The 23618-nt window shown below is 31.2% G+C and overlaps 1 protein-coding gene across 1 annotated transcript in view; it reads right to left on the reverse strand.

Moving 5' to 3' along the window:
• The window catches only part of LOC119609136 (putative protein TPRXL), a 148266-nt gene extending 124898 nt beyond the window's left edge, over positions 1-23368 (reverse strand). Inside the window, exon 1 of the mRNA XM_037963843.1 lies at positions 23278-23368. The gene's annotated coding sequence lies outside the window, so the exon portion shown is untranslated. The remainder of the gene's footprint in view (positions 1-23277) is intronic.
• Positions 23369-23618: the final 250 nt, after the last annotated feature.

The raw sequence follows: 23618 nt of genomic DNA on the forward strand, positions 1-23618 counted from the left end.
ATAGTCCTAGTCTATAGTCTAGTCTATAGTCTAGTCTATAGTCTAGTCTATAGTCTAGTCTATAGTCCTAGTCTATAGTCTAGTCTATAGTCTAGTCTATAGTCTAGTCTATAGTCCTAGTCTATAGTCTAGTCTATAGTCTAGTCTATAGTCTAGTCTATAGTCTAGTCTATAGTCTAGTCTATAGTCTAGTCTATAGTCTAGTCCTATAGTCTAGTCTATAGTCTAGTCTATAGTCTAGTCTATAGTCTAGTCTATAGTCTAATCTATAGTCTAGTCTATAGTCTAGTCTATAGTCTAGTCTATAGTCTAGTCCATAGTCTAGTCTATAGTCTAGTCTATAGTCTAGTCTATAGTCTAGTCTATAGTCTAGTCTATAGTCTAGTCATAGTCCAGTCTATAGTCTAATCTATAGTCCAGTCTATAGTCTAATCTATAGTCTAGTCTATAGTCTAGTCTAGAGTCTAGTCTATAGTCTAGTCTAGCTAGACTATAGACTAGACTATAGACTAGACTATAGACTAGACTATAGACTAGACTATAGACTAGACTATAGACTAGACTATAGACTAGACTATAGACTAGACTATAGACTAGACTATAGACTAGACTATAGACTAGACTATAGACTAGACTATAGACTAGACTATAGACTAGACTATAGACTAGACTATAGACTAGACTATAGACTAGACTATAGACTAGACTATAGACTAGACTATAGACTAGACTATAGACTAGACTATAGACTAGACTATAGACTAGACTATAGACTAGACTATAGACTAGACTATAGACTAGACTATAGACTAGACTATAGACTAGACTATAGACTAGACTATAGACTAGACTATAGACTAGACTATAGACTAGACTATAGACTAGACTATAGACTAGACTATAGACTAGACTATAGACTAGACTACAGACTAGACTATAGACTAGACTATAGACTAGACTTTAGTCTAGTCAATAGTCTAGTATATAGTCTAGTCTGTAAGAGTATATCTTGACTATAGTCTATTATCTTGTCTGAAGTTTAGTCTAGTTTATAGTCCATGTTCCCTTTTTGACGATCATTGTTGTAAACTGTAAACGTGGATTTTACATATAAAGTGTAAATGCGTAAATGAAACTATTATAGAACATATGCTGTGACCTTGAGCCTATAGCAACAACCATCATACATGCAACAATCATGATGCGTTTCATTTTAAAACGAAGAAAAAAGGATGTATGAAAAAATCATACAACAGGATGAAGAAAATGCGTGTTGTATGCAAATACTTGGAAAGTGCACCAAAGTATATCTGTGTGTGTGCTAGTGGATTCAACAAATTTTCCATTGGATTTTACGCGCTTTTTCGCCCTTACACATTTAACCATATAAATGTGCGTAAATGTTTGCCATTTACGGATGCAGTAGTTAAAAACGGTATTGCCACAAATACCTTAAAACTCCACATATAAAAAGATTATTTTGGTGTAAAAATGTTAACACCTTTTGAACTCTGTTTTAAAAATATCTTCAAAATTTCTGTAGATTTTGCTGTTGCTTGTGAAAGTCCTTGACCTTTTACTTTTTTGACCCATATTTGCCTGAAGTTTGTTGAGGATATTCTTTACTCCCTGCTTTCTTTTATATTTCAATAACAGCTTTAAACAAAAATTCCTTGCCTTTTTACTCATACTTCTCTCCCACTACCCCTTCACAAACAACCAATGTCATCTGGTGTCCTTGAAGCTTTCATATATATGGTATAGAAAGAAGTAACAAAAGCAAAAAAAAAAAAAAAAAAACAACTCCGGACATAACAAAAATCATGCATAGCACTCTTTGGTATATCCTTTTTTCTCTCAACATATCCCCAAGTATAAAATCTTGCGTTTTTTCTAACTACATGTGTCTGAAGTGTGTGTCTGTATATTTGTGTTTGCTTGTATCTATAAATGTCTCTATATCTCTTGTCTAACCCATTTCTAACACAAATACCGAAAATAAAGAAAAATATCACATTGAAAAGTAACAAGAAAAAAAATACACAAAAATTTTCTGTTCCAAACAAGTCGGAAAAAAAGAAAACATACATATTGTTGGGGGTAAAAAAAGGAAAATATTTCACACTCAACTCAAGCAAGAAATGTTGCTTTTTCTATGCTGCTGACTTGCCCTTGTTCTTGGTACAACTAAACATTGAACCCGGTCAGCCAGTCATCCAACGTATCATCTAGCTAGACTAGAATGAGACTTTACCCAAAACATAGAAGAAAAAAACACAAAATAACAAAAAATATAAGTCAAAATTGTTCTTTATATTGGGGTTTTTGTTCTTCCCAAACTCATGTAGTAGATGTATGAATAAATAGGAAAAAGTGTTTCTTCCTTAAAACGTTTCAAGTTCCTGTTATTTTTATTTTCCTTGCACCAATATCTTTCTATTTGTTTTCGTTTTTCTAGTCTAGCTAGTGATGATTTAATATTTTTTTGAATTTTTTCAGAAATTTATTGAAAACTGAATTAGAACAAAACTAAAAATAGCACAGAACCGAACTAGAACTGAACTAGAACTGAACTAGAACTGAACTAAAACTGAACTAGAACTGAACTAGAAACTGAACTAGAACTGAACTAGAACTGAACTAGAACTGAACTAGAACTGAACTAGAACTGAACTAGAACTGAACTAGAACTGAACTAGAACTGAACTAGAACTGAACTAGAACTGAACTAGAACTGAACTAGAACTGAACTAGAACTGAACTAGAACTGAACTAGAACTGAACTAGAACTGAACTAGAACTGAACTAGAACCGAACTAGAACTGAACTAGAACTGAACTAGAACTGAACTAGAACTGAACTAGAACTGAACTAGAACTGACCTAGAACTGAACTAGAACTGAACTAGAACTGAACTAGAACTGAACTAGAACTAACTAGAACTGAACTAGAACTGAACTAGAACTGAACTAGACTGAACTAGAACTGAACTAGAACTGAACTAGAACTGAACTAGAACTGAACTAGAACTGAACTAGAACTGAACTAGAACTGAACTAGAACTGACTAGAACTGAACTAGAACTGAACTAGAACTGAACTAGACTGAACTAGGAGAACTGACTAGGACTGAACTAGAACTGAACTAGAACTGAACAAGAACTGAACTAGAACTGACTAGAACTGAACTGAACTGAACTAGAACTGAACTAGACTAACTAGAACTGAACTAGAACTGAACTAGAACTGAACTAGAACTGAAACTAGAACTGAACTAGAACTGAACTAGAACTGAACTAGAACTGAACTAGAACTGAACTAGAACTGAACTAGAACTGAACTAGAACTGAACCTAGAACTGAACTAGAACTGAACTAAACGAACTAGAACTGAACTAGAACTGAACTAGAACTGAACTAGAACTGAACTAGAACTGAACTAGAACTGAACTAGAACTGACTAGAACTAGAACTGAACTAGAACTGAACTAGAACTGAACTAGACTATACTGAACTAGAACTGAACTAGAACTGAACTAGAAACTGAACTAGAACTGAACTAGAACTACTGAACTAGAACTGAACTAGAACTGACTAGAACTGAACTAGAACTGAACTAGAACTGAACTAGAACTGAACTAGAACTGAACTAGAACTGAACTAGAACTGAACTAGAACTGAACTAGAACTGAACTAGAACTGAACTAGAACTGAACTAGAACTAGAAACTAGAACTAGAACTAAGACTAGAACTGAACTAGAACGGAACGAGAACTGAACTAGAACTGAACTAGAACTGAACTAGAACTGAACTAGAACTGAACTAGAACTGAACTAGAACTGAACTAGAACTGAACTAGAACTGAACTAGAACTGAACTAGAACTGAACTAGAACTGAACTAGAACTGAACTAGAACTGAACTAGAACTGAACTAGAACCTGAACTGAACTAGAACTGAACTAGAACTGACTAGAAATAACTAGAACTGAATTTAACTCTACAGCTTTAAGAAAAGTATGTACTAAGCTCTTCCTGTCATCCATAAAAACGTACCTTGAGGTGTTATGACATTATTTATTTAGCTTTTATGTTTCATTACAACACAAACGAAACATTCAACAACCACGATTTTGTTAATTTAAAATACAAACTTCAATTGACTCCAAACACCCCAAATTTTTTGTTAGATATTTCATACATGTGCGTTTAAAATATGCGTTTTTAAAGCTTTTCATATCATTCTGCTAAAAATGCATTTGTTGACATTCACTCATTCATTCACTATTCACTTTGCTACACTTTTAGTTAGAGTTGGAGGAAGTATGCCGTACAAAAGGGTTGAAATAGCGATTTGGTTTATATATTTTTGTCTGTTTGATTTTTGCGTTAACAGAGAGGAAATGAAATGGAAAGTTTATTTTTATAAAAAGTGGTTTAAAATATTTTATATAACATATTTTTTAGGCATTTTGCAGACAAAAGGAGAAAAAACATAGACTCCAATGAACTTGAATGTTTGTGCAAAAAAAATGGAATTTATCCATTTTTATGGCAAAATGGTTTAAAACTATGTTATTGCGTAAAAAAATATGGCTTCTATAGAAATTTAAAATAAAGTGTAGCATACTTTTGGTATAACAAATATATAGTCTAGTGTTACGGATCAATCATAGCTTAACATTAGGCTTTTAATTTTGATTGTTTTTGTATTTAAAACTTTTATTTTTGTTAATTTTATGGGAATATTTCTAATTTTATTTAATTTATCTTAAGAACTTAAAGCATACTTTTCTGTTTCACTTAATCTATTTATTTAACAACCCAAGCCTTTATTTTTCAATTCGCAAAATATCATCATAGTCATCCAAATTATTCAACATTTGGTTTTAAAATTATTACATTATAGTTTTTTTCATTATTACCAACAAACCAGTACAATAAAAAGCCAAAATTTATTTTTGTATCTGTATGTGGTTTAAATTGCTGAAAGTGGCCATGTATACGAAACCAATATTTTGTGGCCGCCATGTAAGACCACATTATCGAAATTGCACTCATCATCACAAGTATTATGGATAATGAATATCCTTTCAACCTGTTTATTTCCTCTACTCTGCCTGCAAGTAAGGATGTTAAGGTATTTTACATTTGTATATGTAACTACATGATGTGTGTAAATGTTTAAATCAATAGGTAGTTTGTAGTTGTCATCATTTCGGTTGTGTTGCAGGTTGTGCTATTTGTTGTATTGCATTGTGGCATAATATATTGAATTTTCATTGCATTATTTGTCTTTTCAATTAATAAAGAAGTTTTTCTTTCATAGTAGTTGCAGTTATCCTCATCATAATTTTAAAATCATTAAATATATAAAAATCTGTTGGGCAATATACATTGGCCAATAACCACAATAACATATGGCCAATAAGCAAGAAATATCGGACAACGATATTTCAGTTGCTGTCAATTTAACAATATGCCAACCGCACATATATTTTATGTATGTGATAAATAAAATTGTGTATCGTTTAAAAAGGGCATTAATATTTGATAACTATATGAATTGCTAGCCTAAAAGCAGGCATTACAAGTGTTTAAATTAAAATGCCTTAAAGTATGCTATTCTAAAAGTTAAATATCATAAATAAACAAAACATTATCTATAGGCAAGTCTGCAGAATAGGTTACAGATTTGGTACTAAACTTGTCTATATCTGCACCCTAGTTATGTCTAGAATAGAGTCTAGTCTATCGTATGGACCATAGTATGAATTATATATAGTCTAGTCTATAATAGACTACAGACTGGACTGTAGTCTAGTTTATGCTACAGTTTAGACTATAATCTAGTCTTATCCATAGACTCAACTATTGTCTAGTCTATAGTCTGAACTAATCGTTTGGACTATAGTGTGAACTAAATTCTTCACTATAGTCTAGTCTATAAAGTATAGTCTAGTCTCTAGCCTGTAGTCCAGTTGTCTGGACAACAGTCTAATCTGGACTAAAGTCTAATCTGAACTGTAATCTAGTCTATAGTATGGACTATAGTAAAGTCTATAGTATGGATTATAGTAAAGTCTATAGTCTGGACTATAGTCTAGTCTATAGTCTGGACTATAGTCTAGTCTATAGTCTGGACTATAGTCTAGTCTATGGTATGCACTCTAGTCTAGTCTGTCTTATGGACTATAGTCTAGTATATAGTATGGACTGTAGTCTAGTCTACAGTCTGGACTGTAGTCTAGTATAAGGTTTGGACTATAGTCTAGTCTATAGTCTGCACAATAGTCTAGTCTACAGTCTGCTCTATGGTCTAGTTTATAGTCTGGACTATAGTCTAGTCTATAGTCTGGACCATAGCCTGCTCTATAGTCTAGTCTATAGTCTGGACTATAGTTTCAGTCTATAGTCTGGACTATAGTCTAGTCTATAGTCTGCACTATAGTCTAGTCTATAGTCTGCACTATAGTCTAGTCTATAGTCTGCATTATAGTCTAGTCTAGTCTATAGTCTGCACTATAGTCTAATCTATAGTCTGGACTATAGTCCTGATTCGCTTTAATTGACAATATTATTAAAATTAACTAAACAATTTACCTTTAAAATATTCCAAAGCACTAATAGTTGTCTATAACATTTTTAACTACAAAATCAAAATTCAATTGAAAAGTAATTAAATTTCAAAATATGAGAGACGAAATTAGAGGCAACAAATAAAACTACATGTTTTATCAATTTTGTTAATATTTCTAATATTTTTTAAACAAATTTTTTTCGTGACAAAAAATGATTTATAAAAAATATCTGGTAAAAGGTTAAAAATCTCAATATACATAATACATACAACAACACACACACTTGGGCAACTAAACGTTTATGTACATGTGTGTGCATTTCTATTTATTTATATTTTTTTCCTTTACTCTCAGAAAACCCACCCTCTCCAACAAAAAAATCTGAAAAAATTGTTAATACCAGCAGCCAGTACATAGCAAAAAACTATAGTGAACACATTTTGGTGCAAAAAGCTCCGCCCTGCTAGTGGATACCATGTGAATAACATAAAACATACATTTGGAAACGAAAAAAAAAAAACAACAACGGCAATTTTGTTAAAACAATGTTTTTATTTTAATCAGCAAGAACCATTTTTTTCAGATGCATTATTTTGTTGTTGATTTTTTGTGCAGTTTGCCACATTTTCCCTGACTTTTTCTTTAACAACGGAGAAATGTTTTGTGTGAGCGGTTAGTAAAGGGGGTTGGTTGGTTGCCAGTATTGTTTATCAAATATTAAAATAAAATTTAATACAAATACAGGTGTACGTGTACAGGAACAGAAGTAAAGAATAGTTAAAGGTGTTTTAATTGTTGCAACAAACAACAGAAATAGAGAGTGATAAGTATTAAAATTGAATGTGTTCATGTTGCATAAAGCACGGTTTAATAGTGCTGTATTATCTACCAAATGACCAAAAGTAGGTTAATTATAAATAATTTAATTTGATGTGAATATAAATATTCACTTCCAAAATTGAAGTCTATAGTCTAGTCTATGGTCTAGTCTATGGTCTAGTCCATAGTCTAGTCTAGTTTATAGTCTAGTCTATAGTCTAGTCTATAGTCTAGTCTATAGTCTAGTCCTATAGTCTAGTCTATTGTCTAGTCTATAGTCTAGTCTATAGTCTAGTCTATAGTCTAGTCTATAGTCTAGTCTATAGTCTAGTCTATAGTCTAGTCTATAGTCTAGTCTATAGTCTAGTCTATAGTCTAGTCTATAGTCTAGTCTATAGTCTAGTCTATAGTCTAGTCTATAGTCTAGTCTATAGTCTAGTCTATAGTCTAGTCTATAGTCTAGTCTATAGTCTAGTCTATAGTCTAGTCTATAATCTAGTCTATAGTCTAGTCTATAGTCTAGTCTATAGTCTAGTCTATAGTCTAGTCTATAGTCGAGTCTACAGTCCTAGTCTATAGTCTAGTCTATAGTCTAGTCTATAGTATAGTCCATAGTATAGTCTATAGTCTAGTCTATAGTCTAGTCTATAATCTAGTTATAGTCTAGTCTATAGTCTAGTCTATAATCTAGTCTATAGTCTAGTCTATAGTCTAGTCTATAGTCTAGTCTATAGTCTAGTCTATAGTCTAGTCTATAGTCTAGTCATAGTCTAGTCTATAGTCTAGTCTATAGTCTAGTCTATAGTCTAGTCCATAGTATAGTCTATAGTCTAGTCTATAATCTAGTCTATAGTCTAGTCTATAGTCTATTCTATAATCTAGTCTATAGTCTAGTCTATAGTCTAGTCTATAGTCTACATCTATAGTCTAGTCTACAGTCTAGTCTATAGTCTAGTCTATAGTCTAGTCTATAGTCTAGTCTATAGTCTACTCTAGTAGTCTTAGTCTACTATAGTCTACTCTATAGTCTACTCTATAGTCTAGTCTATAGTCTAGTCTATAAGTCTAGTCTATAGTCTAGTCTATAGTCTAGTCTATAGTCTAGTCTATAGTCTAGTCTATAGTCTAGTCTAGTAGTCTATAGTCTAGTCTATAGTCTAGTCTATAGTCTAGTCTATAGTCTAGTCTATAGTCTAGTCTATAGTCTAGTCTATAGTCTAGTCTATAGTCTAGTCTATAGTCTATCTATAGTCTAGTCTATAGTCTAGTCTATAGTCTAGTCTATAGTCTAGTCTATAGTCTAGTCTATAGTCTAGTCTATAGTCTAGTCTATAGTCTAGTCTATAGTCTAGTCTATAGTCTAGTCTATAGTCTAGTCTATAGTCTAGTCTATAGTCTAGTCTATAGTCTAGTCTATAGTCTAGTCTATAGTCTAGTCTATAGTCTAGTCTATAGTCTAGTCTATAGTCTAGTCTATAGTCTAGTCTATAGTCTAGTCTATAGTCTAGTCTATAGTCTAGTCTATAGTCTAGTCTATAGTCTAGTCTATAGTCTAGTCTATAGTCTAGTCTATCTCTATAGTCTAGTCTATAGTCTAGTCTATAGTCTAGTCTAGTCTAGTCTATAGTCTAGTCTATAGTCTAGTCTATAGTCTAGTCTATAGTCTAGTCTATAGTCTAGTCTATAGTCTAGTCTATAGTCTAGTCTATAGTCTAGTCTATAGTCTAGTCTATAGTCTAGTCTAGTCTAGTCTATAGTCTAGTCTATAGTCTAGTCTATAGTCTAGTCTATAGTCTAGTCTATAGTCTAGTCTATAGTCTAGTCTATAGTCTAGTCTATAGTCTAGTCTATAGTCTAGTCTATAGTCTAGTCTATAGTCTAGTCTATAGTCTAGTCTATAGTCTAGTCTATAGTCTAGTCTATAGTCTAGTCTATAGTCTAGTCTATAGTCTAGTCTATAGTCTAGTCTATAGTCTAGTCTATAGTCTAGTCTATAGTCTAGTCTATAGTCTAGTCTATAGTCTAGTCTATAGTCTAGTCTATAGTCTAGTCTATAGTCTAGTCTATAGTCTAGTCTATAGTCTAGTCTATAGTCTAGTCTATAGTCTAGTCTATAGTCTAGTCTATGTCTAGTCCTAGTCTAGTCTATAGTCTAGTCTATAGTCTAGTCTATAGTCTAGTCTATAGTCTAGTCTATAGTCTAGTCTATAGTCTAGTCTATAGTCTATATGTCTATAGTCTAGTCTATAGTCTAGTCTATAGTCTAGTCTATAGCTCCTAGTCTAGTATTGTCTAGTCTATAGTCTAGTCTATAGTCTAGTCTATAGTCTAGTCTATAGCCTAGTGTATAGTCTAGTCTATAGTCTAGTCTATAGTCTAGCTATAGTCTAGTCTATAGTCTAGTCTATAGTCTAGTCTATAGTCTAGTCTATAGTCTAGTTATAGTCTAGTCTATAGTCTAGTCTATAGTCTAGTCTATAGTCTAGTCTATAGTCTAGTCTATAGTCTAGTCTTATAGTCTCGTCTATAGTCTAGAGTCTATGTCTAGTCTATAGTCTAGTCTATAGTCTAGTCTATAGTCTAGTCTATAGTCTAGTCTATAGTCATAGTCTAGTCTATAGTCTAGTCTATAGTCTAGTCTATAGTCTAGTCTATAGTCTAGTCTATAGTCTAGTCTATAGTCTAGTCATAGTCTAGTCTATAGTCTAGTCTATAGTCTAGTCTATAGTCTAGTCTATAGTCTAGTCTATAGTCTAGTCTATAGTCTAGTCTATAGTCTAGTCTATAGTCTAGTCTACAGTCTAGTCTATAGTCTAGTCTATAGTCTAGTCTATAGTCTAGTCTACAGTCTAGTCTATAGTCTAGTCTATAGTCTAGTCTATAGTCTAGTCTACAGTCTAGTCTATAGTCTAGTCTATAGTCTAGTCTATAGTCCAGTCTACAGTCTAGTCTATAATCTAGTCTATAGTCTAGTCTATAGTCTAGTCTATAGTCTAGTCTATAGTCTAGTCTATAGTCTAGTCTATAGTCTAGTCTATAGTCTAGTCGATAGTCTAGTCTATAGTCTAGTCTATAGTCTAGTCTATACTCTAGTCTATAGTCTAGTCTATAGTCTAGTCTATATTCTAGTGTATAGTCTAGTCTATAGTCTAGTCTATACTCTAGTCTATAGTCTAGTCTATAGTCTAGTCTATAGTCTAGTCTATATATAAAAATATCACTTGTTGACTTCAATTATAAAATAATTACAAATTTCTATATTTTAAACTCTTCCTGTTCGCCTACCCCTAAAACTATACTTTATATTTCAATGTTATAAACAAAATTACAAATTATCATAGTTTGTCCCTGTTCATTAAAAAATCCACTAACAAAATGTTTATATTTATTGTTTAACTTAATTAAATATGACATTTTCATCACAATATTATTATTACAGTGCCAAAAAATACTCGTTCCCCCCACAACAACAGCAACAACAAACTTTTAAATATAACAGCAAGAAAAAAAGAACAAGAGTTAATTGCATATTTTCAGGCGAATAAATTTGTACAAACTTGTTGTATTTCATTTTATTTATATTACTTCGCATATTTCATCCTGTTTTTTTTTAGAGTAAGTGTAGCTGTGTGCGAGCATGAACATTTAATTAACCTCAAACCTTTATATTAAATCATTAGCATACCTTATTGGGTTGAGGGGATACACAAGCTGCGTTGCCGCACTAACTTTTTGCTGTGTGGCAGTGTTGGTTATTGTGCAGCCCAAAATGAGACACTACAAAATGTTTAAATTACACAAAAGGACATAAGGAAATAACACTAAAAAATATAATAAAAATAAAACTAGAACGCATTTCTTGGTGGCAAGGCAGCTACTAAAGTACTGTACTACAGAGTTAACAAGACAAGTAGGATGCCACACAATAAGAGCATCATCATTATGCCACGGTGTGTACTTAATTGAACGAATTTCATTTTAGAAAATTAACAACAATTAGAAACAACCAACAACTATAACGATAAAATACCTTCATACTGCAACACATACACACACTAGCACTTAACCCAAGACCCTTTGCATTTCTAACAATGATGCACTCTCCATAAGGCAAACATTCAATGGTGGCAAAATGTAGCAACAAAAAGGTTAAAGTACAAGTAGACAATTCATTTTCTGTTTATACCACGGGCTGTTAATGTGGCAACTTCCGTCGTTTTACAGTTATAAATACGGAAAAGGCATATTGTTACGCGAAGATGTTGTGGCAACGGCAACTTACTTCTACAGCTTCATTACAAGACCATTTTTGGCGAATTTGTTTGTAGTAAGTTGTGCTGCTTGCCACATTACCTTTACATTTTGCAAAATTAGTTAGTGTTTACTTGTCTTGTTGTACATCCTGCATCATTATACGAGGTCATAGTGCAATTAACAGCTACATCCTGTCGACGGAGATGTTCTTAATTTCAGGTTTGGCTTCCTGCCACAGACTTCAGTATTAGTCCTTTTTTCCGTGAGAACTATAGAGTTTCTGTAGCAAATTAAAGGTAATTTAATAAAATCATGTTTAGTGTTGTCGTGCGAAATGGTTAGAGTACTTTAAAGTATTAAGAGGATATAGTTTCATGCTTTTTATTTTCCTTTTTAATATTATTGTTATTTCCTTTCTATAAGTTTTCTGTAGCAATTTAATTTAGGTTACCTTTAAGTATGCATTCTACTGCTAGTTATTGAGGTTACCTAAAAGTATGCAATGTAAAGTATATGTTGGTTTTTTGTTGGAAAATAAATGCATAAACATGTTTAACCTGTTTAGTAATTTACGATGGCATTACTGCACAAATAACGTGCTGAGAATATTATTTCGTTAATGAAGTTTAGGAAAAAAGTGAAAATAAAAACATAAAAAGTATAGTATACTTAAGGTATTGTAAGCAAGAAAAAAATATATTACTAGGGTGACATAGAATATGTTAAATTATTTAAAAAGCATAAGATGTTTAAAAATTCCAATGGGGTCAAATTATGAAAAAGGAACAAACGTATTTTCCTTGTTAGACCAAAATATAGATCATAATATACTGGACTATAGACTAGACTATAGACTAGACTATAGACTAGACTATAGACTAGACTATAGACTGGACTGTAGACTAGACTATAGACTAGACTATAGACTAGACTATAGACTAGACTATAGACTAGACTATAGACTAGACTATAGACTAGACTATAGACTAGACTATAGACTAGACTATAGACTAGACTATAGACTAGACTATAGACTAGACTATAGACTAGACTATAGACTAGACTATAGACTAGACTATAGACTAGACTATAGACTAGACTAGACTAGACTATAGACTAGACTATAACTAGACTATAGACTAGACTATAGACTAGACTATAGACTAGACTATAGACTAGACTATAGACTAGACTATAGACTAGACTATAGACTAGACTATAGACTAGACTATGACTAGACTATAGACTAGACTATAGACTAGACTATAGACTAGACTATAGACTAGACTATAGACTAGACTATAGACTAGACTATAGACTAGACTATAGACTAGACTAAGACTAGACTATAGACTAGACTATAGACTAGACTATAGACTAGACTATAGACTAGACTATAGACTAGACTATAGACTAGACTATAGACTAGACTATAGACTAGACTATAGACTAGACTATAGACTACACTATAGACTAGACTATAGACTAGACTATAGACTAGACTATAGACTAGACTATAGACTAGACTATAGACTAGACTATAGACTAGACTATAGACTAGACTATAGACTAGACTATAGACATAGACTAGACAGACTAGACTATAGACTAGACTATAGACTAGACTATAGACTAGACTATAGACTAGACTATAGACTAGACTATAGACTAGACTATAGACTAGACTATAGACTAGACTATAGACTAGACTATAGACTAGACTATAGACTAGACTATAGACTAGACTATAGACTAGACTATAGACTAGACTATAGACTAGACTATAGACTAGAATATAGACTAGAATATAGACTAGACTATAGACTAGACTATAGACTAGACTATAGACTAGACTATAGACTAGACTATAGACTAGACTATAGACTAGACTATAGACTAGACTATAGACTAGACTATAGACTAGACTATAGACTAGACTATAGACTAGACTATAGACTAGACTATAGACTAGACTACAGACTAGACTATAGACTAGACTATAGACTAGACTATAGACTAGACTATAGACTATAGACTAGACTATAGACTAGACTATAGACTATAGACTATAGACTAGACTATAGACTATAGACTAGACTATAGACTATAGACTAGACTATAGACTATAGACTATAGACTATAGACTAGACTAGACTATAGACTATAGACTAGACTATAGACTATAGACTAGACTATAGACTAGACTATAGACTAGACTATAGACTAGACTATAGACTAGACTATAGACAAACTATAGACTAGACTATAGACTAGACTATAGACTAGACTATAGACTAGACTATAGACTAGACTATAGACTAGACTATAGACTAGACTATAGGCTAGACTAGACTATAGACTAGACTATAGACTAGACTATAGACTAGACTATAGACTAGACTATAGACTAGACTATAGACTAGACTATAGACTAGACTATAGACTAGACTATAGACTAGACTAGACTATAGACTAGACTAGACTATAGACTAGAGACTATAGACTAGACTAGACTATAGACTAGACTAGACTATAGACTAGACTAGACTATAGACTAGACTAGACTAGACTATAGACTAGACTAGACTAGACTATAGACTAGACTAGACTATAGACTAGACTATAGACTAGACTATAGACTAGACTATAGACTAGACTATAGACTAGACTATAGACTAGACTATAGACTAGACTATAGACTAGACTATAGACTAGACTATAGACTAGACTACAGACTAGACTATAGACTAGACTATAGACTAGACTATAGACTAGACTATAGACTAGACTATAGACTAGACTATAGACTAGACTATAGACTAGACTATAGACTAGACTATAGACTAGACTATAGACTAGACTATAGACTAGACTACTAGACTAGACTGAGACTAGACTACTATGGACTAGACTATAGACTAGACTATAGACTAGACTAATAGACTAGGACTATAGACTAGACCTATAGACTAGACTATAGACTAGACTATAGACAAGACTATAGAATAGACTATAGACTTCCGTCCCCTCCCCTTAAATACGCCACTGATCATTCTAAAACTAAAAAAAACGAAATATGTTTCCTTCCTTGTCGTCTTTTGTTTTTTGTATTTATTTTTCGGAATTCTTGATTATTGAGTTTATGTTGAATTATTTTAATGACGTCTTTATTTCAAAATATTTAATCAAGTCAATAATTTGCATTTTTGTCATTATTGTACCTCTACACATATGAATGTATATGGAGGTATGTACATATGTACGTATGAATGTGTTGTGGCATGAAGAAATGATTTGCATCATGAAACCATCAATGATCTAAATAATACAGAAAACGTAAACACAACTTTAGGGAAGAGAGAAGATTCACTTTAAAAATTTTCTTGGTGGTTTGTTGTTTCACATTTTTTTGTTCCATTTTCATTTTACATTTAAAATCGATTTACTTACTTATGGAGCTATGGGTTGGTTTTTTTTTGGATTAATTCATTATATTTGCTGTCCTTATGTTTTTGTGTCTTTTTGGTATACTTTTCGTTTAAGCGAAAAGCAGCAAAAGTCAATGATGTTGATGATCGCTGAGGAATATGGCTGACAACTGACATTACGGCATGCAGCTTTCCTGTGTTCTCCGACTCAATATTGTGTTCTAAATAATACAAAATGCTTAATACCCTGTTTACTATTGATGCATCATGGTTGGCAAGAAAAAAAAGTATTGAAAAATTGTAGCTCATTTGAATTTAGCTTTTGTCTGCTTAGTTTCGTTTCTTTTAATGTATTTAATTTAATGCAAAATTCTTTGTTTTTATTCTTAAACAGAGATTTCATTAAAAATGTTAAAAGAAGTATCAATTTATTTTTGTTGGTTTTTCTTTTGTTTTTCGTTTTTGTGGGTTTCTTAAGAATAATGAAATCGATAAGATGTGGAAATGAAACTTAAATGAATTCAAGGGGAAATTACAAAAACTGTTCGAATGTAGCAGATGTTTCTTGAAGAACTGTGAATTAGAGCTTTTTTAATGAAACTAAAAGCAGTTAAAATTATCAATAATTATAATTTGCATATTAGAAATGAATTAGTTTTAAATAGAATATTTAGTGAAATATCATAAACTTTGATTACATACTGTTCAGTTCTAATAATGTTCTAGTTCAGTTCTAATAATGTTCTAGTTCAGTTCAGTCAGTTCAGTAGTTCTAGTTCAGTTCTAGTTCGTTCTAGTAGTTCAGTTCTAGTTCAGTTCTAGTTCAGTAGTTCTAGTTCAAGTTTCTAGTTCAGTTCTAGTTCAGTTCTAGTTAAGTTCTAGTTCAGTTCTAGTTCAGTTCTAGTTCAGTTCTAGTTCAGTTCTAGTTCAGTTCTAGTTCAGTTCTAGTTCAGTTCTAGTTCCTAGTTCAGTTCTAGTTCAGTTCTAGTTTCAGTTTCTAGTTCATTTCTAGTTCAGTTCTAGTTCAGTTCTAGTTTCAGTTTCTAGTTCAAGTTCTAGTTCGTTCTAGTTCACAGTTCTAGGTTCATTTCTAGTTCAGTATCTAGTTCAGTTCTAGTTCAGTTCTAGTTCAGTTCTAGTTCAGTTCTAGTTCAGTTCTAGTTCAGTTAGGTCCGTTCTAGGTTCAGTTTAGTTCAGTTCTAGTTCAGTTCTAGTTCAGTTCTAGTTCGTTCTAGTTCAGTTCTAGTTCAGTTCTAGTTCATTTTCTAGTTCAGTTCCTAGTTCAGTTCTAGTCGGTTCTAGTTTCAGTTCTAGATTCAGTTCTAGTTCAGTTCAGGTTCAGTTCTAGTTCAGTTCTAGTTCAGTTCTAGTTCAGTTCTAGTTCAGTTCTAGTTCAGTTCTAGTTCAGTTCTAGTTCAGTTCTAGTTCAGTTTCTAGTTCAGTTCTAGTTCAGTTCTAGTTCAGTTCTAGTTCAGTTCTAGTTCAGTTCTAGTTCAGTTCTAGTTCAGTTCTAGTTCAGTTCTAGTTCAGTTCTAGTTCAGTTCTAGTTCAGTTCTAGTTCAGTTCTAGTTCAGTTCTAGTTCAGTTCTAGTTCAGTTCTAGTTTAGTTCCATTTCAGTTCTAGTTCAGTTCTAGTTCAGTTCTAGTTCACTTCTAGTTCAGTTCTAGTTCAGTTCTAGTACAGTTCTAGTTCAGTTCTAGTTCAGTTCTAGTTCAGTTCTAGTTCAGTTCTAGTTCAGTTCTAGTTCAGTTCTAGTCAGTTCTAGTTCAGTTCTAGTTCAGTTCTAGTTCAGTTCTAGTTCAGTTCTAGTTCAGTTCTAGTTCAGTTCTAGTTCAGTTCTAGTTCAGTTCTAGTTCAGTTCTAGTTCAGTTCTAGTTCAGTTCTAGTTCAGTTCTAGTTCAGTTCTAGTTCAGTTCTAGTTCAGTTCTAGTTCAGTTCTAGTTCAGTTCTAGTTCAGTTCTAGTTCAGTTCTAGTTCATGTTCTAGTTCAGTTCTAGTTCAGTTCAGTTCAGTTCTAGTTCAGTTCTAGTTCAGTTCTAGTTCAAGTTCTAGTTCCGTTTTTCTAGTTCAGTTCTAGTTCAGTTTCTAAAGTTCAGTTCTAGTTCAGTTCTAAGTTCAGTTCTAGTTCAGTTCTAGTTCCAGTTCTAGTTCAGTTCTAGTTCAGTTCTAGTTCAGTCCTAGTTTCAGTTCTAGTTTAGTTCTAGTTAAAATTTCTTATTAGAAATGTATTTGAAATCGTTCATAATTTTCTTTCTAATAATTCGGAAAAACAAATTTTCTAACAAATACCAATTTCTAATTAAAATAAAACTATTATTTAAATATTTATTTTGCAAGCCAACCAGCATCTGTTCCTGCTGTTGGTTGTTTGGGCAAAAATGCAAAAAAAAAAAATATAAATAGAATTTTTGGTCTGTGGCAAAAAATAAAAAAATTTGCATATAAATTTCATTCTCATTTTTTAGGAGGCTTATTTCATTTATATAACAATCTTTATATACGTAAAAGAAATTAGCATAAACTACAAAATTAACCCTTTTTCCCAACTAAACGTAATATAACAAATTTCGTTTCCCTCAAAACACCGTTCGCATGGACATAAAACACCCCATTTTCGTCAAAAGTACATGAAAATAAAATTGTCATTTGAAAGACAAGATTAATTAAAATGCATAATTATAATGGGCAAAAATGTTTGCTATTAAAAAAGCCTTAATTGTATTAATTCTTTCATTATATACACATAAATAGTACACAGACAGCTGGACTTATTTAAGTTGAAGTTGATTTCTTGAGCAGACATTTTTCACTTTTATAAATAAGAATAAATATTTAGAAATGCAAATCAATTGATAGAAATATGTACAAAAACCAACCCCTTTCGGTTCTAAGGGTTTTCGCCAAATCATCATTAGAAAAATGTCTTTAACAAACAAGTGTGTTTCTGGTTGTTGTTGAAAATTATTTTCTTATTTCATATAAATTAGCATAAAATTTGTCTCTTGAAGACGTTGCAAACATTTTGCCCGGCCTGTGTACAAGATTTTGTGGTTTTCAATGTTTTCTTACAATTAATTATGTTTCTCTTCTCATTTCTTCTTTATTTTGAACCGACTGCTTTTGTAATTATTCTTAGCATACGAAAATATTTTCGAATTAATATTGAGTCATCTATAATTGTCGTTTACAAAAATATTTTCTTAATTTATTATTTCTTCTTCATATTTCTCTTGTAAACTCAATTTGCATTGCTAATGCTGAAAAAACCTTTTATTTTTCATACATCTTCAAGACTTTGAAATATTGACTTATTAATTTGTTAAATAACTTTTAAATTAACAAGAAAATATTAATGAATAATAAAATTAAGATTATTTTGTAAAATAATTTTAAACCGATTTTAAGAGACAAATCAAAAAACAACTGAACTAGAACGTAACTATAAGTGAACTGAACTAGAACTGAACTAGAACTGAACTAGAACTGAACTAGAACTGAACTAGAACTGAACTAGAACTGAACTAGAACTGAACTAGAACTGAACTAGAACTGAACTAGAACTGAACTAGAACTGAACTAGAACTGAACTAGATCTGAACTAGAACTGAACTAGAACTGAACTAGAACTAAACTAGAACTAAACTGGTTAGTAACACTTGCCCCACAATTTTTCATTCAAAAACTATACCTTAATTAAAAAATAATAACGAAGCCTTAAAATAGGCAATGCATTTTTTCCTTTTCCTCTAGTATACATAAAAAATGCAATTTAAGATATCTATACGTATATATTTTTTTCTAATTTATGAAATATAAAAAATTTTTTCGATTTAAATTTTATAAAAACAATTTCTTTCTTTTATATTTTTTGTTGAATTTGTCTCAATTGTATTAAATTTTTAGTTTTGCTCTCTCTCACATATTTATAATTTTATTTATTTTATATGCATATAAGATTATATAAACAATTATATATTATTGTTTTCTAGGTATATAAATTAAAAAATATTTGCATGTATCTAACAAAAAAAACTTATAGAAAAGAAAGACAAAATTCAATACAAACCAAACAATTTGTAAATAGGCGAAATTTTTTGAGAGGGTAAAAGGGCAGCTTGTTAGATTTGCAGATACCTGACAATACCCTAAAAGTATGCTTAACTTTTTATACTGCATTTAATTGTATATATATTTCGTATGGATGTTGGTGTATTTGAATATGATTTTGTGTATGTTTTCGTATTATTTGCAACTGTTAATGAAATTTTCTTTACTGGTATTAGGTTTTCAGTAGTAGGGGCATGACATGACATTTTATAGACTTTATATAAGAATCAGTTGAACATATGTATGTATATATAAACTTCTTCTACATCAACATACTGGTGACATAATCCTATTGAGTTTTTATAAAATTCATACTTTTGTATGCACATAATTGTTGTCGTCTGTCTATGTATTAAATAAAAAGTTAAGATGTGTGAGTTTTTAAAATGCAGTTTTAAATCTGTTAAGAAAACATTTTAAATTTATATTTTTCCATATACATATGTGCGTGTGTACGTAAATATAGAAAGAGTTTTACTTTTTTGGTAGTTTGATAAAAATTGCAACATCAAAGTTTAAATATTTTACTTAAACTGGGTATGACTCATTTAAAGTCACAAGAAAAATGCATAAACCAAAATACCTAAATACTAGGTATGAGTTTTATGCAATTATTTTTGATATATAATATTATTTATATTTACACATATACATACAAATACACATTTATATGTATTTTCTTTATATTTCTGCAGTATCTAAAATATCGTTTTATATATAAATGTGAAAATGCATTTATAAGAGCAAAAGTCTTGGAAGGAGTTTGCATTATTTTAATATAATAAATATTGATTTTTTTATGTATATTGTCTCATACCAGTAGGTATTATTTTTATATTAAATCTAAAAACTATATTTTTTATTGCAAAACATTTGAGTGTGTATATAAAATAAAATTAAATAACTTTTAAAAATATATAAAATTAAAATAAATTTCCTTGAAGTATGCTATAGAAAATGCATTTAACAACTAAAATTAAAAAAGCCCATTGTCCTTAAAATATCATAAATATTTGAATTTTTATGTGAATATTGAAAGAAAAGTTGCATTTTTGTTTGAAATTTTGACTTTTAGTGAAAAATCACAACATTCTTAAAAAATCGTATTTGAGTGAAAAATTAAATTTATAGCGCAAAATCAGATTTTTAGTGAAATAACGCATGAAAAATCATATTTTTAGTGAAATAACGCATGAAAATCATATTTTTAGTGAAAATTTTAATTTTTAGTGAAAATTTGAATTTTTAGTGAAAATCTGAATTTTTAGTGAAAATTTTAATTTTAAGTGAAAATTTAAATTTTTACTGAAAAATCGTATTATTCGTGAAAGTTTCATTTTTTAGTGAACATTTGGATTTTTAGTGAAATTTGAATTTTTAGCAAAAATTTGAATTTTAAGTGAAGATGTGAATTTTAGTGAAAATTTGAATTTTTAGTGAAAAACTGAACTAGAACTGAACTAGAACTAAACTAGAACTTAACTAGAACTGAACTAGAACTGAACTAGAACTGAACTAGAACTGAACTAGAACTGACTAGAACTGAACTAGAACTGAACTAGAACTGAACTAGAACTGAACTAGAACTGAACTAGAACTGAACAGAACTGAACTAGAACTGAACTATAACTGAACTAGAACTGAACTAGAACTGAACTAGAACTGAACTAGAACTGAACTAGAACTGAATAGAACTGAACTAGAACTGAACTAGAACTGAACTAGAACTGACCTAGAACTGAACTAGAACGGAACTAGAACTGAACTAGAACTGAACTAGAACTGAACTAGAACTGAACTAGAACTGAACTAGAAACTAATGAACTAGAACTGAACTAGAACTGAAACTAGAACTGAACTAGAACTGAACTAGAACTGAACTAGAACTGAACTAGAACTGACTAGAACTGAACTAGAACTGAACTAGAACTGAACTAGAACTGATAACTGAACTAGAACTGAATAGAACTGAAACTAGAACTGACTGAATTAGAACTGAACGAGAACTGAGCTAGAACTGAACTAGAACTGAACTAGAACTGAACTAGAAACTGAACTATAACTGAACTAGAACTGAAACTAGAACTGAACTAGAACTGAACTAGAACTGAACTAGAACTGAACTAGAACTGAACTAGAACTGAACTAGAACTGACTAAATGAACTAGACTGAACTAGAACTGAACTAGAACTGAACTAGAACTGAACTAGAACTGAACTAGACTGAACTAGAACTGAACTAGAACTGAACTAGAACTGAACTAGAACTGACTAGACGGAACTAGAACTGAACTAGAACTGAACTAGAACTGAACTAGAACTGAACTAGAACTGAACTAGAACTGAACTAGAAACTGAACTAGAACTGAACTAGAACTGAACTAGAACTGAACTAGAACTGTACTAGTACTGAACTAGAACTGAACTAGAACTGAACTAGAACTGAACTCGAACTGAACTAGAACTGAACTAGAACTGAACTAGAACTGAACTGAACTGACTAGAACTGAACTAGGAACTGAACTAGAACTGAACTAGAACTGAACTGAACTGAACTAGAACTGAACAAGGACTGAACAAGGACTGAACTAGAACTGAACTAGAACTGAACTAGAACTGAACTAGAACTGAACTAGAACTGAACACTAGAACTGAACTAGAACTGAACTAGAACTGAACTAGAACTGAACTAGAACTGAACTAGAACTGAACTAGAACTGAACTAGAACTGAACTAGAACTGAACTGAACTGAACTAGAACTGAACTGAACTAGAACTGAACTAGAACTGAACTAGAACTGAACTAGAACTGACTAGAACTGAACTAGAACTGAACTAGAACTGAACTAACTGAACTCGAACTGAACTAGAACTGAACTAGAACTGAACTAGAACTGAACTAGAACTGAACTAGAACTGAACTAGAACTGAACTAGAACTGAACTAGAACTGAACTAGAACTGAACTAGAACTGAACTAGAACTGAACTAGAACTGAACTAGAACTGAACTAGAACTGAACTAGAACTGAACTAGAACTGAACTAGAAAGAACTGAACTAAGGACTGAACAAGGACTGAACTAGAACTGAACTAGAACCGAACTAGAACTGAACTAGAACCGAACTAGAACTGAACTAGAACCGAACTAGAACTGAACTAAAATAAGAACTGAACACAATTAAATCTTACGCTTTACTAAATTTTTCTTCAGCTATTCTGCAAACAGTACTTCTTATTAATTAGAAAGAAAATTAAATTTTTCCTTCACAAGTACTAAATCAACTTCCTCAAAAAAGCTCTTATCCGCCCATTAAATGTCATATTTTGTATATAAAAACTGCTCTCAAAAATAGCTTTATTAAAAATAATTTCCCTAAACAACTAAAAGTATGCTACAATAAAAGTACATTTCATATGATGCTACTTAGGCCAAGTATTATTCTTCATTTCTTTGTGTTTATTTTTATATTTGTTTGTAACTCTTTTGTAACTAATGAAGACAAATTACCTGCGGCTTTGTGTTGTTTTTATTATTTGCAACATCTTCTACTATATATTGTTGTTGTTGTTAGTATTTATATAATTAAGCAACAATAAAACAATACACACATACAACAAATCTACAAACGTGCTTGTAGTGAGTGTATGATTTCAACTGACAAATAGGAAGTGGGCCTTAAAGTATGCTTTAGTTTTTATATTTTTATATGCTTGTGTTGTGTATTTTATTTATTTTTCGTTCCGCTTTATCATACTTAACATACTTAAGTTGTTTTGTTTTTTTATTATTATTTCTCATGTTTATTGTTAGACATTTTTAACAATATAATAAACAGTAAATATTATTTTTATATTATATGTCAAGTTAAGTGGCGACAAACACTTGTAAGGTTTTTAAACTTCTTTTTTAGAAATTGTTTTCCCTAAAAGTAGACTTCATTAAGATAGCTTTTTATGAGAAATTTTGTTAATAAATTTATATTTTTATGACAATATGGTCAAGGGGTTATGTGCTGAAATAACGTTTATTTATATGTATATATATAAAGATATTTCAAACCGTTTTAAATAAAAATGTATATTTCTTACCTCTTTGTATTTTCTGCGATGTTTTGGTGAGGAATATCTTAGTAACTTCCCTGATAAATTGGGACACTCACATGTCCTTTTCGTATATCTGCAATGGAACCACATAAAACAATTTTTATTTCCTATTATAGACAATAGTAATAATTTAAAAAAATTGTTAACTGAACTAGAACTGAACTAGAACAGAACTAGAACTGAACTAGAACTGAACTAGAACTGAAATAGAACTGAAATAGAACTGAACTATAACTGAACTAGAACTGAACTAGAACTGAACTAGAACTGAACTAGAACTGAACTAGAACTGAACTAGAACTGAACTAGAACTGAACTAGAACTAG

This window comes from Lucilia sericata, unplaced genomic scaffold (assembly GCF_015586225.1).
Source record: "Lucilia sericata isolate MDLA Ls3-8-SP2 unplaced genomic scaffold, ASM1558622v1 Contig000934F_arrow, whole genome shotgun sequence".
Classification (NCBI taxonomy): Eukaryota; Metazoa; Arthropoda; class Insecta; order Diptera; family Calliphoridae; genus Lucilia; species Lucilia sericata.